Genomic DNA, 6,962 nt, shown 5'->3' with positions numbered 1-6,962 from the left:
ACAACCTAGTTTCTTGCAAGATTCAAATCTTTAAAACTGAAAATAACAAATAGCTCATTTATGATCTTACGTTCTTCTCCTTCACGGGAAGAAATTTAGTGTTTATATTTCTCAAAAACAAAGAGCATTGCTCTTCCTCAGCAGAAATCTCTGTCTGTACTCAGTCAGCTGAGAACAGAAATTCCAAATGCCATTTAAAGTTTTAAGCATTACCAGAATTTCTCCTAGACTTTGGGAGAAACATCCGTAGGAAACAGTTATGCGCAGAGAGAAGAGTCTTTTTCCTTTGACAGTGACTTTTATTCTAAATTTGAGATCACAGCAGAGCTGATTTTTCTGTTTGTTAGAGGTTGTTAGAGCTCTTTTTCTTCTATTTATACAATTAAACGGAAGACTGAAATGGCAGCCATGGTTGCAGAATTCCACACAAAGAATATATCTTCATTCAGAGGAAAAATTAACGGAGAACAGCCTGCTCTCTGTTTCACACATATTACTAATTCTGAAAATAAATGATTCAAGAAAAAAAACCTCAGAGCTAATTATGGCCTATGTGGTCTATTTTGTGATCAATTTTATCTACCAGACAAAGCATTTGGCCCCTACTTTCCACTCCTTCATTTGTTGTTTTAGAATAATGCCCATACTTCACCCAGCAGGATTAAATGCTTTGATTTCTAGTCATTTCCCTTCTATTTTTTCTGAAACTGTTCTAATACAAATAATACATTTTCTTTCTTTACTACAGAAAGTTGAGTCATACTTTCTTATTAACCATGTCTTCTGCTCCATCCCTGTTTCCCTTGCAATAGTTTTAGCTTGATCATAAAATCCCTAAACTCAAATCTTCCAAGGTCTCAAGGTCTTCATCTTAAATTCCTCATCAAGTTCTAAGTCTCGAATAAAAATTTTAGAACCATATTTAAGAGTTTCTTCCTTTTTTTTTTTTTTCCTCCTTGAACATAGCTTTAACTTAATTTTGCAATTGTAGTACTGCAAACTCCTGCTTTGTTTTTAAAATATCTTTTATTTGCTCATAAGAAGGATTTGGCAAGCTCATTTGTAGCAGCATAACGAACCCCAGCTGCAGAGAGATCTACGCCTTTTGAGGAGCAGGTGTGTGGAATTCTACCCTCTCCATGAGGCTGGAGCAGGTGCTGCCAGTAGCTAGTTGGCTACCAACACTTACTTCTGAAAGGGGAAACAAATACACTTGTTCTTTTCAAGGGCTTCAGAGGGGCTAAGCTCTGCAAAGGAAGAATCATGACTGGGTGTGAGGAAGTGATAAGAATGTGAGTGGGGCTTTGTCTGCAGCTATTAAAGAGATAAAACGTGAAATCTCCAGTATCTTAACATAAAGTTGGAATAGCATGAAGTCAGACTGATGATGAAGATTTCTCCTTTCCTATCCCACCATTTTCTTGTTTTCCAGAGGGTAACTGTCTGAACGGCTGCAACAGGCCACAGCTGAGAGCCATAACTTGTAATTGTGGAAGCTTTAATCAGCTTGAACTTGGTTACCTGTGAGCATTATTGCTTGGTTAGTATTTTGCTAGGAAACTGGAAGAGAGGATAGCTGAGTGTTCCCTCCACTAACTTAACAAATGGTGAGTAATTGAATATGATGAGAAAATTAGTTAATTTGTTATTTAGGCCTGTTATAAGTGTTTTTTTCTGAGATGAAGTCTTGCTTAGTGACTGTACTGCTTATTTGTTGCCCTTTTCTAAGAGTGTTTTTTCTTTATCTCTGGCTATACTGCTAGCAGTTTGGTTGTCTTTGTATCCCAGGGTTTGGAAGAGGGCAGTAGTTCTCTGTTTCAGATAAGGAATTACAGCTTTGGTTACTGGGACTTGATCAGGAATCCCTTAGTGAATAGAAGACTTGTGTTCTTCTTCAGGCAGGTGGGAGAAGCTATGCTCAGGTCTTCCATTGCTTTCAGGGGATCTTAAAAGTTATGTAGATCAGGATCTTAGAACAAACTTTTTCTTGCAGCTACGTATGGGTATTTGCTTCCTGTAAAAACTCCCTATCTTGCCCAAGACTTAATGATTAAAATAATGACTGGAGAGACTTAACTACCTTCTTTATAGTATCTTGTTATGCCTTATTTCCTTACCCTTGTCTAAATCTGTTCTAAGATAAATTGTATCTGGACTGTTTTTCATTATCAGTGAGATTTTTGTATAATCACTGAGCAGTACTTGTTTTGCTTGTATTTTGGTGGAAGTATTCACCCCTTTTAGTTTGCTGTATTTTTTTTAATAAGAACTTTTTTTCTTTTGGTCTCTTCTGTATTTTTGACTTTTCAAAGAAAATGTGTTTGTTTTAAAATTTGTCTTGTTCATGTATAACTGCTTTTTCCCTACAGCAAAGAGTTCTTGTCTTTTTTGTATCGTAAGGGGTGTTGATTTGTCAATATTTAGAAGCTGTTTGAGCTACTGAATGGTTGTAAGGGAGTTAGGTTTGAGAATCTTCTAATAAGATGAAGGTTGGCTACAGATAAAATATTGACAGAGAAACAACATTAGTTGTGGAAATAAGGGAAAAACACACAATCTCTTGTTTGAAAAGTGGATTTGCTGTATGTGGTATTATAAAGCATATAGTCAGAACCATACCTCTTCAGCTCTGTGAGAAGGGCAGCACTGATCTTTGGAAGTAGTAGAACTGATCTCAACCTACCTCTACAGAAAACCATAAAAGGACTTGAATGCTGGGGTGTTATCTTAGCAGTAAAACTACTCTCAGCTGAATAGCCTGGGTTTGAATCTGCATTGTATGATACCAAGCAAATGATATTAGAGTAAATAAAGAAAGCAATGGATCCTGTTTTTCTTTCCATGTGGGCTGTAGTATGTAGTACTGTTGGGATGAGAATGTCTGTTTGTATGAAGCAGAGACAATTTTTTTTTTAAACCTGAGTGTGTGACGTAACTATTAGAGGAAACATCATTGTAAATGAAACTCTTGGTCCTGCTTCTTCTCTGACATGGGCCATAACTTGGCTGCACTAATAAAGACAATATTATTGCCTTCAGAAGGAGCTAGAAGTCAAATGTCTTATTTTGCAACTCAGTTAAGTGGTCATTATGTAGATCCATTCCTACAATGACACTTGACATTTCTCTTTCACTGAGTATTGACTTAATAGCTTTTTGTTATTCTTGAAGCCTGCCTTCCCTGAAGAAGTTGATGAGTAGAAGAGAGTCTATTTCCTATAAGCTTAAACTGCTTATATTTTAAGAGCTAATGGATTTTCAGTCAAAAGCAGCCATATATCTCATGGAACAACGTATTCTGCTTATGTTTGAATCTTCTGTGATTTGTACAATGACTACACTGACCTCCCTGATTTGGTGAATGACAGCCCTAGTGAGATAATACAGATCCCCACAACAATCCTTATAGTTATTCAGATCCACAAATACTAATGTACGTGAAAGGGAAGTTTAGTTGATGCATTGGTAGTATACACAATAAATTATAGGGCAGTCTTTGTAAAACTTTCTACGTGCCTTTATATTGGTTCTTGTTTGCTTTCATTGTTAGATTTGTACATCGTTATGTGCATCTTCCTCTAGCATCACTTTGCCAGACTCCTGGTAACAGATTTTCCACCAGCACAAGTTGTTATGAATACATGGAATTAGGACCCTGAGAGCTGTGAAATACAGTAGTGTTTGCTCAGAGGTAGAGGAAACTAATTGGCAGGAAAGTATTTTCCCCTTTCCTGAGATTTAAACATCATGCTGAAAGTTGACAAATGGATAGCTTATTCCCTTCTTGTCTCTTGATCAGACCAAACTTTTGAACTTCATTGCCATGCATTAATGTGAGGTGGTTTTACCTGTTCCAATGGATCTTTGTCTGTCAGCCCCAGAGATGAATGCAGTATTTTATATGGGTTTCATGAGAGCGCAGCAGAGAGGGGATAATCACCTCCGTCACCCTGCTGGCCATGTTTCTTTTGATGTAGCTCAGGATACCATTGGCAGTGTGTGTTTGCAACCCAGAAAGCCTGTTAAACAGATGTAGCTGCCATCATTCAGTCAAACCCAAGCTAAAGATATGGATAGCAAAGACTTAACGATCACAGTAATTAAATCTAATAGTGATAGCTCCAGATAGCGTTGGAGTTTTAACTATTGTAACCTTATTATAGGGACAAATGGCTGCCTGTGACTAATTCCTGCCACAACTTGCAATAAGTGTGACTCCATCTGCTTTTTCTGAGTACCGATTGTTTCTAATTGTGAAGCAGTAGTCCCTGCAATAACATGTTTGACTTCCTTTGTTGTGGGCATTTATTGCCTTCTGAGTGAGGTGCAGAAAAGGACAGAAAACCATTGAGTTGTAATAAAACTCTGTGAGATTGTAAAGGAAGAGAAGGTAATTCATTTTCCTGGGTTAACTAACTCCATCCTTTCATATTCATGAAAACCTAGGAGTGTAAGCCCAAGTGGTCTGACTGGGATTGTATGTCATATAGGATGTGGAACTCTGGCTACCGAACCTTTGCTGTATCTTCCAGTTCCCTTCAGACTGATGATAATTTAGTTTTTGAGCATGCATTTATGTAGCCATGGCAACCAATTGTTATTGTGGAATGATCTTTCATCTCAGAGTTCTGTTTATGTTACCCTTCAGAAGTCGAGGTGTGATCTCTGTCTGATTTCTTTTGTCTTCTCACTTTTGATATCTTTTTGACATCTCCTAGAGAAGGTCCAGCAGAGGACCATGAAGAAGATGAGGGGCCTGAAGCACATCCCTTGTGAGGAAAGGCTCAGAGACCTAGGTCTGATCAGCCTGGAGAAGGCTGGGAGGCGATCTTGTCACTGTTTACAAATGTCTAAAGTGCAGGAGCCAAATGAATGGGGCCAGGTTCTTTTCGGTGATGTGAGCAGCAACAGAACAAGGGCAATGGGTGCAGACTGGAACACAGGAAGTTGCATACTGACAGGAGGAAGAACTTCTTCACTTTAAGAGTTACAGAGCGCTGGAACAAGCTGCCCGGGGGAATTGTGGAGTCTCTTTTTTCTGGAGATATTCAAATCCACTTGGGTACTTTCTGGTGCTGACTACTGTAGGGAACGTGCTTTAGCAGAGATGTTGGGGTAGGTAATCCCCAGAGGTCACTTCCAACCCCTACAATTCTGTGATTCTGGCTGCAGTCTGTTTGCAGTTCTGGTTTGAATAACAAGAAGAGAAATGGCACCGATACCAGGCTATTAACTTGTGATATCTCTGTTACTAGAACATAAGCCTTCAGCTAATGAGTCATCTCTGCCATGAACTTGGTATGAGCTGTACATTCTTCAGTGTTTACTAGTTTTATGATTATTAATTTTGCCCTGTCCGTTGTTGGACATGACTTTAACTGTTGCTCTGTTGATTCTTGTAATGTCTTTACATTTGTACTGCAGCCATTCCTTAATATTTGTGTTACAAATATCTACATGACCGAGCTGGTTTAAGAGTAAGACTGATGTAATAGAGTTAGGACATCAAAGACACATTGTTCACATGGGACTAAACCAAGTTGGTATATTTTTTTTTTTTTTTTTTTTTTTCCCCATAGAAATCTGTATTCAGTTCATGGAAAAGTAATTTGCCAAATATTCTTTAACTCTACTAACTAAATGTGTGTCTTTTGCCTTTCCACGAATGGATTATTTATAATGTTGTGCGGTTTTGACTTGTCAATTAATTCCCAAAAATAAAGTACAACTACTAGTTGCTTTTGCATACTTTCCACACCCCGTAGTAGGGAGAAAACAAAAACATAAACTTCAGGCTGTTTAGCCGTATGTTAGTCCTGCAGATGCTATGGAAGAAGTCCTTATAGAAGCTCATGAAACACAAAAAGGTGTTTGGGAAGCATCAGTGTTGAAAGCAAATAATTTCTGATCATCTGGATTGCCTACTCTTATGAAATAGCAACAGGTTGAGTGGATAAGGAAAAGTAGTGGATCTTGTTTACCTTGACTTAGCAAGGCTTTTGATACAATCTTCTAGTTCTTGAAAGTAAACTGGGGAGATATGGCTAAGAACTGTGGGCTACATGCTGTGTGAAACATTGGATGGATTGTTGGGTTCAGAATGGAGCAGCAGTACTTAATAACAACAAAAAAGACCTGGCAATCAGTTATGAGTAGTACTCCTTCTGTTTAATGTCTTCATCAGCAACCTGAATGATAGGAAAGAATGCATGCCAAGTTTGAGGATAACACTAAATTGGAGGAAACAGCTCATGGCTAAACTTCAGGGCTGCCATTCAGAGAGAACTTAGCAGGCTGGAGGAGTTGTCTGAGAAACTTACTTTCAACAAAGTGTGAAGTACTGCATCTGTAGTTGAACAACTCGTTGCCTCAGTACAGCAGACAGTCTGGGCAAGAAAAGATCTCGATGATTCTCGTGAGTATTAGGTTGAATGTGAATCAGCATTATGTCCATTCAAGGATGAGATCTTGAAGCATACTGGGTAGTTAGTATGAGCATAGCTGGCAGATTAAGGGATGCAGTTATTCTCTACCCAGCATTTCTAAAGTAAAGTTTCTACTTCAACCCACTTCTATCCTCTCAGGCAAGAGAGACTTACAGGTTGAAGGGGTTCCAAAGCAGGATCACTGAAACTATCAGAGAGCTGAAGTAAGTGACGTACATGTAAAGGCTGGGAGAGGTGGATTTTTTTCAGCCTGGAGAAAGTTGAAGGGAAATACTTTCAATATTGAGCTGTGTAGCAGGTGGTAGAAAATAAGAAGCTGAAACTCTTCTCAACAATCAACAGCGAAGATAAGAAACAAAAGATATAAAATACAATAAGGAAAGTTCCAATCTGTTGTTGGGAAGGCTGCATCTTTGAAAATATTTAAAACACAGCCTGGCAGGTCCCTAAGCAATCTCACTGAGCTCTGATGTTGGGCCAGCTGACCTTCAGACTATTTTTAGCAGACTTTTGTCA

The sequence above is a fragment of the Meleagris gallopavo genome, chromosome 5, assembly GCF_905368555.1.
Source record: "Meleagris gallopavo chromosome 5, MGAL_WU_HG_1.1, whole genome shotgun sequence".
Taxonomy (NCBI): Eukaryota; Metazoa; Chordata; class Aves; order Galliformes; family Phasianidae; genus Meleagris; species Meleagris gallopavo.
The sequence above is the reverse complement of the archived record's forward strand: the minus strand, read 5'-3'. Positions refer to the sequence as shown.